Genomic DNA, 12,877 nt, shown 5'->3' on the forward strand with positions numbered 1-12,877 from the left:
CTCTATACAGTTGACTCAGAGGCAGACATATAGCCCGTGCAGTTGCACAGGGGCTCAAGGAAAACAGAACCATTGCCAAATAAGTTGTTGTTAGAGACAATGGACAATATGTGTCTAAAACATCTTTGTCGTGGGTGCATTTGTGTTCAAGGTATTTACCAGAAATATGTGGTTTGCTTGTGTGGGTGGCTAGAGTCTATGATATACTTCTGTGTGTGGCATGCATTTCAAGTGTTTGATGTGTGTCTTATATATATATTTCAGGACTAACCCAAGGTTGGATGGCGTGCTTAGATCCTCTTTGGTTGCCTTTCCCCCATCCATCGTAGGCAATCAGGCTATAAGTGTGTATGTATATATGTGTATATATATATATATATATATATATATATATATATATATATATATATATAAAGATATACACACAGACCCTTAAGGTCTGGTCTATTGTGGGTCATAAAGGGGTTTTCTCCTGCTCCGTATTCAACCTGAGTGCTCTTATTCATTTCTATGGGAGCACTGGACAAAGTAATAACCACCACCAGTCCCCCCATATTTACATTCTAAGTATTTTTTTATTTGGGAAGCTATCCTTTGCCAACAAAACAGGATTTTATTTTATTTTTTTAAACGCTTGCAGACAGTTTTGGAAGAAACTCAACAGGGAGGTTGTACCAAACATCTCAGAGAACTAAGCCCAGTGGATGTAGACTCACTCCAATCCTTCTGTCTCTTCATGTAATCCCAGACAGACTGGATGATACTGAGATCAGGGCTCTCTAGGGGTCATATCTAGAGATGAGCGAGTACTGTTCGGATCAGCCGATCCGAACAGCACGCTCGCATAGAAATGAATGGACGTAGCCGGTACGCGGGGGGTTAAGCGGCCGGCCGCCATCAAAGCGGAAGTACCAGGTGCATCCATTCATTTCTATGGAGCGTGCTGTTCGGATCGGCTGATCCCAACAGTACTCGCTCATCTCTAGTCATATCATATTGATTTCTTTCAGATTTATCTTTCATTCATTCACTTAGTTTTGATAATTGACAAAAACAGAACATTAAGGCTTTTATTTTTTAAGCCATTTTTACGTTTCAGAATTTGTGGCATGTCTGGCAAAAATTTTTGCACAACCGTAAGTTATGCATTGGATTTCAGATTAGTCTAGTCTGGAGTCATTGATGTCCTAAAGGAACAGAACTAAATAGGAAGCCTGTCACTGCTCCACCAAATCAATTCTCTATCTTTCCTGAAACCATTGCCCGGATGTAAAATCCTTGCCAATCCAGTCTTTGGCGTCAACATCTAACAACTGTATAACACCGGAACTCTATATGCAAGTCTGTCCCACAGGGGCCTTTTATAGGGCCCAGTGCAAGTTAGTGTGCCATTGAAGCAAGCCTGACAAACATATAATCAATGAAAGGCCCCTGGACCTTACAACAGATTTTAGACCATATTATTTGTCTTTACTGACATATGTACATGTTAATAATAATATAATAATAAATTTTATTTATATAGCGCCAACGTATTCTGCAGCGCTGTACAATTTGTAGGGTTCAGATACAGACAGAAAGATGCATTACAAAGAAAGTCATTTCACACAATGGGACTGAGGGCCCTGCTCGCAAGAGCTTACAATCTATGAAGTAGAGGGGGTGACACAAGAGGTAGCAGGGGTGGCATTGCTTATACAGAGGTCAGACAATTTTGTAATAGAGGTGACTGTCATTACACAAACATAACACTTTATGAGCCATCACTAGTGGTGTCCTTTAACATGTGGATGGAGCTTGGACCTATAAAGTTAGCCTGAAACAGCATCATATCATGTGGGGTAATGTGGGAGCGGAGACAGAGGAGGGTTAGATTTTGGGGATTCTAATGACAGTACGTAAGGTTTTACATTAGGAATTGTGATAGGCCTGTCTGAAAAGATGTGTCTTTAGTTTGCGTTTGAAACTGTAGAAATTGGGAGTTAATCTGATTGTCCGGGGTAGAGAATTCCAGAGAAGAGGTGCAACTCGGGAGAAGTCTTGTATACGAGAGTGGGAGGTTCTTATAATTGATTCTAAGACTTACTGTATAAAATGATACTAATGAAGCAGACACATATTTTTTTTTCAATATTTTCAATATAAACTGGTTTATTTGTAGCAATTGTAATTGTTGGGTCAATTATTTCATTAGGTCCTAAAAAAAACAATAATATCACAACCCCTGACTCACAAAGAGTCATCCACTAGCACTCAGGAGAGGAAAAAACCCCTGTGGAGGAAACCTCTGGGGACCCATGGCTGACGGACTGCCCTTCCCTCTGGGCATTAAGAGGCTGTAGAAAACATAGTAACTGCGGCATTGCTGGCAATGTTGCCTTTACTAGATATTATTGAGCATGAACTTGCATGAGCTCAATACTTAAGACCCTTTTACAGGGGCCAGAAATCGGGCAAATGAGTGTTCGTGTGAGCGCTCATTACTGACCACTAGCCTGTGTAAATAGGGCACTGACCTGCAGACAAAAGAATAAGCACTCATTTGTTGGCTGATCGGATTTATATGTATAATATACTGACTGTCGAAGACTGCCTTCACAAAGGTCTGTGTATCAAGTATCTAACACAGCCTTGCAAATATCTAGTTAGAAACTGTCTAAGTCAGCCTTCCCAGGTCTATGTAGTGACTGTCCAAGACAGCCTTCACTAATGTCTATGCAGTGACTGTCCCATACAGCCTTTCCAAGTCTATATAGTGACTGACAGCCCTCTAAAGTCCATGTAGTCACTGTCCAACACAGCCTTCCCAATCCTCTATAGTGACTGTCCAAGACAGCCTTACCAAGTCTAAATAGTGAGTCTTTAACAGTCTTCCCAAGTCTATGTAGTGACTGTCCAAGACAGTCTTCCCAAATCTGTATAGTGGCTGTCTAAGACAGCCTTTCCAAGTCTACATAGTGGCTGAGACAGACTTTCTAGTCTAAGTAGTGAGAGTCTAAGATAGTCTTCCCAAGTCTATTTAGTGACTGTCTCATATAGCCTTCCCAATTATATATAGCTCTTATAAAGGTAAAACACGCCAGCTACATCCCAATTATATATAGTCAGTGGTCCAGTGCGATCATTTGCATATGGACACACTGCATTCCAGCCTGAGACGCATGACGCCCCACAACTCTATTTCCGCCCACTAGATGAAAACCGGACGTACGGAATAATAACATTTAATACGCATATGCATCTGTGCCATGCGTTCCAATGTGAAACGCATGACACTCCGAGAATCTCAACAAGGGGAAAGGACCACCCCCGGATGTAGGTCGAGCGGTCGCTTCAAATAGGAGTTGAAAACAGTACCGCTTTTCATCTGACACTTTCTGTCATAGAAAGCTGGTCTATGCTACGCCATCTGTGGATTAAGGTAAACCGGACCATCTTCTTTGGTCAAAGATTCTTGGTTTTTAGTATGACATTAATATACCTTGATTATTAGCTGTTATGATATTCGTGTTTGGTTTGTCGGTATCTCATGGTGTATCCATAGGGACGTTCTAAATGACTATACAAATGAATGTGTATATCTATCTGTGTATATTTATTTATTTATATATATATTTTTAGCTATTGGGCTTTCAAATTGTTGGACCCCTTACCCTTTGGTTTGATTTTTTCTATATATAATTGGGTCAACTTTTGGCCTTTATTTTATTCTTAGAATCTGGATTTATATTAGCCTATTTAATGTTTGGAATAATAATTTATTAGTAGTTTTGTTTTTTGATGTTATTATTTTTTGTTTGTCCATTTGGAATATTGTTTTTAACTGTTCTGTGTATCCTTTACTTGAATATTGTTTTTTGTTTTTTTGGTCTTTTTTAACCAGTATATGCACTTGAAAAAGGGCGTGAGGGCCCGAAACGCAGTGTTTTAGCGTTGTGCACCTTTTAACCAATAAATTCTACTGTGACCTCGAGCACGGTCTATTGCCTTCTTCGTATCATTCTCTTTCCCGGTTGTTCCCTGATCGGTGCTCTTTGGACGTGCTACTCCCTCTATCTATATACAAATAAAGAATTTCTTTACGTGGTTGTGAACGGGTCACAACCACATCAGGTGAGAGGCCATTTAGGTCACTATTATTACCAAATATTTTGGATCCTTCATTTTGGATTCCACAAATATCTACAATAGAAGTCTGCTCGGTGTCTTCTCTTTTTTGTTTTGAGCAATTATATATAGACACTGTCCAAGACAGCCTTCCCAAGCCTATGTAGTGACTGTTCAAAACAGCCTTACTAAGTGTAAGTGTTGAATGTTTTGGACAGTCTTTCCAGGTCAGCCTTCACAAATGCTATGTAATGACTGTCCCAGACAGCCTTTCCAAGTCTATATAGTGACTGTCTAAGAGATTCTTCCCATGTCTTTAAAGTGACTGTCCAAGACAGTATTCCCACTTCTAAGTAGTGAAGGTCAAAGACAGAATTCCCACATCTATTTAGTGACTGTCTGAGACATCCTTCACAAACCTATATAGTGACTATCTGAGACAGCCTTACCAAGTCTAAGTAGTGGGTCTGAGACAGTCTTCTCAAGTCTATGTAGTGACTGTCCAAGACAGTCTTCACAAATGTTATGTAGTGATTGGCCCAAACAGCCTTTCCAACTGTATATAGCAACTGTACAAGACAGCCTTCCCAAGTCTCTATAGTGATTGACCAAGACAGCATCCCAAGTCTATATGGTGGCTGTCTGAGACAACCTTACCAAGTCTATCTAGTGACCTTCTAAGACAGCCCTCTATAGTCTATATAATGACTGTCCAAGACAGCCTTTGCAAAGGCCACTTTGTGTAGTGAGTTTCATCTTGTTTCTTGCCCACTAGTGTTTGTATCCTGTGTCCTCCAGGTGACCATATTGTTCTGACTGCACACCATCCACATGAAAGACTGGAATTATCTGAAAAACATAAAGGTTACAATTTTTTAAAATACATTTAATGTATAGATTCATGTATGCCAGTGTGTTTGTATTATATATGTAGCTATATAGCTACTATACTAGTTGATTCTATTCAGAACTTCATCTCTCTGTGATGTCAGTGTTTCAACAAAAAGTTCCATTTTTGTCATAGCAACCAGTCAGAGCACTGCTTTAGTTAAAAACCTGCACTGAAAAAGTAAATTCTGATTGGTTGCTGTAATACAGCCGTATTTCCTTACACAAGGTTTTACACATTCTGTAGAAAATGTTTATTTAGTTACAAAAATGTTGGCGCTGGTAAATTTGAAGCCATAAATATGGATACACTGTAGAGGCTATAAGATGTCTCAAGGAGACCAACTGACCTTCTTAAGATTTGGACCTTAGTAGAAAATGACCCACTGGGACAACCACTATCCATATGCTCCATGTGAATAATCCATGGTCGGATTTGAAGGGTTCCATTGATGGCGGATTGAAAGTTACAGAGCTGTATCTAAGGGTAAGTGCACACAGAGTTTTTTGGCACTGATTTTGACGCGGAATCCGCATCATAATTAGCCTCCAAAAAAAGCCTCCCAATAGAATTCTTATTTTTTAGACTGATTTTGAGGCAGATTCAGCGTCAAAATCAGCGCCAAAAAACTCTGTGTGCACTTACCCTAAGCTTACTGTCCCCTGAACTAAAGATGAATTCCACCTCTTTAAACCCCTATCTGTATAATTTTCACCAAGGAACCGTTGCTTTTTCATCCCATTGTCTACCAGGTATCCACACGAACTGCCAGCCTCACTTATGTAATAAGTAATTATAATATGGAATTATTAAACCATATGTATAAAGGGTACAACAATTTTGTACTTTTGGCTATTTAAAATATCCTTGAAGCTCTAAAAGGAGTCTGTTACTAGGAAACTCGATATCAAACCAGCATACTGCATTATGGGGACATTATTCTGAGTACCCTCATACCTTTAGATAGTCCAATAGATGCATCAGTTCAGATTTTTTATTAGATAAAAGCTACAAAAAAATTGCTTTTGTCATAAATCTGTAGAAATGGCACTAGGATTTTTGTGGTGAAAGGATGCCTTTAAATAACTTGATTTGCATAAGGGAAGATCATGGTAGAAACCTGTAAAATGTATCTGCAATTACAGTCCTATGAAAAAGTTTGGGCACCCCTATTAATCTTAATCATTTTTTGTTCTAAATATTTTGGTGTTTGCAACAGCCATTTCAGTTTGATATATCTAATAACTGATGGACACAGTAATATTTCAGGATTGAAATGAGGTTTATTGTACTAACAGAAAATGTGCAATATGCATTAAACCAAAATTTGACCGGTGCAAAAGTATGGGCACCCTTATCATTTTATTGATTGGAATTCCCCTAACTACTTTTTACTGACTTACTGAAGCACAAAATTGGTTTTGTAACCTCAGTGAGCTTTGAACTTCATAACCAGATGTATCCAATCATAAGAAAAGGTATTTAAGGTGGCCAATTGCAAGTTGATCTCCTATTTGAATCTCCTCTGAAGAGTGGCATCATGGGCTACTCAAAACAACTCTCAAATGATCTGAAAACAAAGATTGTTCAACATAGTTGTTCAGGGGAAGGATACAAAAAGTTGTCTCAGAGATTTAACCTGTCAGTTTCCACTGTGAGGAACATAGTAAGGAAATGGAAGACCACAGGGACAGTTCTTGTTAAGCCCAGAAGTGGCAGGCCAAGAAAAATATCAGAAAGGCAGAGAAGAAGAATGGTGAGAACAGTCAAGGACAATCCACAGACCACCTCCAAAGAGCTGCAGCATCATCTTGCTGCAGATGGTGTCACTGTGCATTGGTCAACTATACAGCGCACTTTGCACAAATAGAAGCTGTATGGGAGAGTGATGAGAAAGAAGCCGTTTCTGCACGTACGCCACAAATAGAGTTGCCTGAGGTATGAAAAAGCACATTTGGACAAGGCAGCTTCATTTTGGAAACAAAAATTGAGTTGTTTGGTTATAAAAAAAGGCGTTATGCATGGCGTCCAAAAAGAAACAGCATTCCAAGAAAAACACATGCTACCCACTGTAAAATTTGGTGGAGGTTCCATCATGCTTTGGGGCTGTGTGGCCAATGCCGGCATCGGGAATCTTGTTAAAGTTGAGAGTCGCATGGATTCCACTCAGTATCAGCAGATTCTTGAGAATAATGTTCAAGAATCAGTGACGAAGTTGAAGTTACGCCGGGGATGGCTATTTCAGCAAGACAATGATCCAAAACACCGCTCCAAATCCTCAGGCATTCATGCAGAGGAACAATTACAATGTTCTGGAATGGCCATCCCAGTCCCCAGACCTGAATATCATTGAACATCTGTGGGATGATTTGAAGCGGGCTGTCCATGCTCGGCGACCATCTAACTTAACTGAACTTGAATTGTTTGTCCAAAATACCTTCATCCAGGATCCAGGAACTGATTAAAAGCTACAGGAAGCGACTAGAGGCTGTTATCTTTGCAAAAGGAGGATCTACTAAATATTAATGTCACTTTTCTGTTGAGGTGCCCATACTTTTGCACCGGTCAAATTTTGGTTTAATGCATATTGCACATTTTCTGTTAGTACAATAAACCTCATTTCAATCCTGAAATATTACTGTGTCCATCAGTTATTAGATATATCAAACTGAAATGGCTGTTGCAAACACCAAAATATTTAGAACTAAAAATGATTAAGATTAATAGGGGTGCCCAAACTTTTTCATAAGACTGTATAATACCACTGTTATGTCCTCACCCGTTCAAACTTCTGCACCGTCCTCTGGCTTCATTGTACAGCAGCAGAGGTGTGTCCGCTCATGATTATCTGCTTCCGAACTTTTGTCACTCTGTGTTGGCAAGGTTAGGGTTAATATTTGTGTGCTTGTGATTGACAGTCTATCTGTCAGTCAAGCCTGAGGCGGGTTCTGGACTTCCTTCAACTGGCCATCTGCCCACACATTGCTAGTTATTGTGTTTCTGACCTTGCTAAGAGGTTTTCCATGCTCTGATATGGTATTTACTGACCTCTGCTTTTTGACTACTCTTTCGGATTGTGATTTGGTACTGTTCTATCTCTCTGGCTTGACCCTTGGCTTGCAGACTCCTCTTCTGTGTTGTGTTGTCTTGCCCTGTTCTGTGTATCACTTATGTAGAGTAGAGTTTGTCATCCAGTTGTCCCTGTCATTAGGTAGGAACACGGGGTGGGCCTAGGTTTAGGGCCCACTGTCTTTGTCTTCCCTCCCCCTATCAGCTGTTATTAGGAATTACTTCCAGGCAATTCTAACAACCACTTTTCATAAATTAATAATACAAATAAATATAAGAAACTATGTAATATATCTTATTAAACATAACCTTTCACCACCTCTACCAACTCAATCTCTTTAACCCCTTAAGGACCAGGCCATTTTTTGGTTTCGCATTTTCGTTTTTCCCTCCTCACATTTCAAGAGCCATAACTTTTTCATTTTTCAGTTCACAGAGTCACATGATAGCTTATTGTTTGCGGGACAAATTGTACTTTGTAATGGCACCATTCAATATGCTGTGCAATGTACTGGGAAGCTGGAAAAAAATTCAGAATGAGGCGCAATTGGAGAAAAAATGCATTTGCGCCATTTTCTTATGGTTTAATTTTTACAGCATTCACTGTTTGGTACAAATGACATGTTACCTGTGTTCTACGTGTCAGTACAAACGCGGTGATACCAAATTTATATAGTATTTGAAATTTTTTGATAGTTTAAAAAAAATGATAAACTTTGCAAAATAGAAAAAAAAATTTGTGTCATGTTCTAACACCTGTAACTTTTTCATATTTCCATGTATGGAGCTGGTTGTGGTGTCTTTTTATGCGGGACAAGATGACGTTTCTATTGATACCATTTGGGGAAAGATCCGATGGTTTGATCACTTTTTATTCAATTTTTTATAGGAGGCAAAGTGTTGAAAAAAACGCTTTTTGGCTGTTTTTATTTTTTTTGCCGCTACGCCGTTCGCAGTACGGGATAAATGTTTTAATATTCTAATAGTTCAGGCATTTTGGAGCGCAGGGATACCTAATATGTTTATGTTTAATGTTCTTTAATTACTTTTATAGCTGATCTAGGGAGAGGGGGGTGATTTGAACTTTTATATTTTTTTTATTTTTTTAATACTTTTAAAAACTTTTTTTTTTCTTCTGTTACATTTATGATCAGACCCCTTAGGTACCTTGAAACCTAGGGAGTCTGATCGCTCATACTATTCACTGCAATACTACAGTACTGCAGTGAATAGCAGAATCCCAGCACTTCTATTAGACGATGCCTCTGGCATCGTCTAATAGATCTAGTGCAGAGACAAGCCTGGAAGCCTTCAATAGGCTTCCGGCTGTCATAGCAACCGATCACCGCCCTCTTGTGACGTTCAGGAGGGCGGCGATCGGCGAAACATGGCGGCGCCCATGCCGCCGGCGCCGTTTACACACTGCGGTCACGTTTGACCGCAGTGTGTAAAGGGTTAACAGCAGCGATCGGCTCGGGCACCGACCGCTGCTGTTATTGGCAGGTCCTGGCTGTATTATACAGCCGGCATCTGCCGTGTATGGAGCGAGCTCAGCGTGTGAGCTCGCTCCATACATCCCCATGCGACCCATGACGTACAGTTACGTCAAGGGTCGCTAAGGGGTTAAACCCTGTAATAGATCTCCCCTGATTTCAGTGCAATTGAAATTTTTTCTCTAGTCCCCATTGTTCTTGAGAAATCAATGCACTGATATGCTAATTAGACTGTCTAATATAGTAGTTATTAAGCTGTGGCATGTGTACCCCAGGGACTACACCACGCACTACCTAGGGGAACATGCCATGGGTAAGAACTAGACATGAGCGAGTAGTATTCGATCGAGTAGGTATTCGTTCGAATACTACGGTATTCAAAATACTCGTACTCGATCGAGTACCACTCGCTATTCGAATGTAAAAGTTCAATACAGAACCAGCATTGATTGGCCGAATGCTATACAGTCGACCAATCAACGCTGGTTCTTCTCCTACCTTTAGAAGTCTTCTCCGTGCAGCTTCCCCGCGGCATCTTCCGGCTCTTCATTCACTCTGCCAGGCATCGGGCCTGGGCAGAGCCGACTGCACATGTCCGCTTGTAGTGCGGGCATGCGTAGTCGGCTCTGCCCAGGCCCGATGCCTGGCAGAGTGAATGAAGAGTCGAAGATGCCGCGGGGATGCTGCACGGAGAAGACTTCTCGGAGGATCCAGCCCGACCCTCACTCGTGGACTTGGTAAGTATAATTTGATCGAACGTTGCCTACCCCTGAAATGAGCATTTTCCCCCCATAGACTATAATAGGGTTCGATATTCAATTCGAATAGTCGAATATTGAGGGGCTATTCGAAATGAATATCGAACCTCGAACATTTTACTGTTCGCTCATCTCTAGTAAGAACCACTATTCTATGTTGCATGGTGCACTACATAGAGGTCCTTCCTGCCCAGGATGGACAATCACACATGTCCGTGGGTGTCTTGCTTACTTTAGAAGTGCTACCATATAAAACCAGAAGTGCTGTGTGCTCCACTTCTAACAGTCATATGTTGGTTCATATGTTTGAAAATCCGACACAATATTCTGACCATATGCAGCAGCACATACTAACTATCTGAGGCTGAGACCCCACATAGTGAGCTGCAGCCAGGCAGCGCTGTGTCAAAATTGTGGCGGAAGCGCATCACAGTTTTTCCCACAGCGTATTTGACAGAAAATCCACAGTGTTTTCCTCTGCGGACTTTCTGCTTCAGTTATACCTATACGGAAAACACCAGTATTTCAGTAGGTATAATTGATATGCTGCGATTTCCAAAACCGCAATATTTATTTTTTTTTAAATCGCAGCATGTCTGCTACGGATATTTTTCTGTAATGTATAGAGAGGATTATCTAGAATCCCATACACTTTGCAGTACTGTAATACACAGCATTTTTTACCACTGTGTTTCTGCCAAGGCCATAACCTCTCCCTCCCCCGTATCCGCAATGTGGAGCACTGGCCTAAAGCAATATTTTTATCTCTATGCAGATAGACTGGGTAAAGGTAAGGAGGAGGACAACCTGATACCTGGAAGGAAACATTGCTAGGTTTAGTGCAGCTTCATAAAAATTCTAAAACCTCTTTGGGACGACCACCCAAAATTGAATGAAAAAGTCTTCTAGAGAGCTTATCTTCCCAAAGAAGGGAATAGTATGGAAAACTGAAAATGTAGTCTGGTTAAGGAGGTGGTCTTCTTAAAGCGGTGGTCTTTTGGAAAGGTTTCAATGTAGGATTGATAGATATTACATATAATTTCAGGTTTATACTAGTGGGGTGTAATTTTAGGTTTAGTGCCCCTTTAGGGGCTTCTTCATAGTAATACACTATATACAAGCTCATTTTACAAACAAAGGGGACATTCTTATATCGGGGTGCTTCTTTAATACCATGTTTGTGACTTTTTAAATTAATTGGTAATAAAACTAAATTATTTTTATTAATTATGGTTTGGGAGTTGCAATAGTTATGACTCTGGCTTTGTGGGCGCTTACATTTTGGATTATTAATATGAGGCTTCCTTTTCCATTTTTGGACCTCTATTTTTATATTTCCGTTTATATGTACAACACGATATTAGATTCTGGTCATAAAGACTGAAGAATCAGTACATGTGTCAGGTATTGGGTTACAACATATTCTGATACATGTGGACAAAATGTGTCTCGGGAACATGTAAGTGAAATTTTATTTCCAGAGTTGCTCATTTCCTGGAATGAACTTTCCCGACTTATTGAAGTACGACATTAGTGACACAAGATCTGACATAACTTACAGTATATTAGATCCTCATCGTCTACAGCACATCTTGATCCTTTAAAACTTGAATCGAAACTAAATTCCAAAGCATTGCCCAGAAAAGGAAAGTATGCCTCAGAATAAGGCGGTCAGGGCAGGCAGCCAAGTAAATGTTCCTGTATCCTTTATTTCTTAAGGAGGTGCCGAGAAGTTACAGTGTTAAACTGTTATCTTATAAAGAAACGCTTAGCTAAAAGCAAGTAGATCTGATATGAGGAAAGAAAATATAATACTCTTACTAAAAACAACATGTACAAATAATGGAATTATATCGGATGTACGGTATATTGAGAAACTAGATTTGGGCTAAGATAGGGTCAAAAGGAAAAAACAGGAACATTTTTAAGCTACTTTTTTGTACACTCGTAGGAAAAGTGTTTGCTCCCTTACTGAATTCATCCATCTTCTTCTTCTTTTTTTTTTTTTGCATATTTGCCACATTTTGTCGAATTTCATTTAAGGTAAATGGAAAAAAAAAAAAGCAAAACACAAAAATACTACATTTTTATTAAATTCTTTGACGACTTACTGCAAAATGACCAATATGTGAACTTAGTCTATTAGGCTGAGTTTCCATGTTGTGGACCCACAACAGCCTGGGTGTATTCCTTGGGTTGGAACATGGAACAATTCAGGCAAATCAGGAATAAATGTTTTTCGGTACAAACATGGCCACTCTTTCCACAAAGTGATGTAAATAAGTAATTGTTTATTGGATGTGTCTGGTTAAAAAAACCGATTTCGCCATGGAGAGCATAAAGCGCTCACCGGCGCTCACGGCCGGACACTTTTCAAACCCATTCAAATAAATGGGTTTGAAAAATGCCTGCAGGTTTCAGTATCCTGCCCAGTTTCTGGCAGGAAACGGAAACCTGCAGAACGGAGGCTGGGACGCAGATGTGAACCCAGCCTAAGGTGATTTTTGCTGGAGAAATTCTGACCTGACCTGATTAGAAGTAAATTCTGATGGTTTTGCATC

The sequence above is a fragment of the Leptodactylus fuscus genome, chromosome 4, assembly GCF_031893055.1.
Source record: "Leptodactylus fuscus isolate aLepFus1 chromosome 4, aLepFus1.hap2, whole genome shotgun sequence".
In the NCBI taxonomy this organism is placed as follows: Eukaryota; Metazoa; Chordata; class Amphibia; order Anura; family Leptodactylidae; genus Leptodactylus; species Leptodactylus fuscus.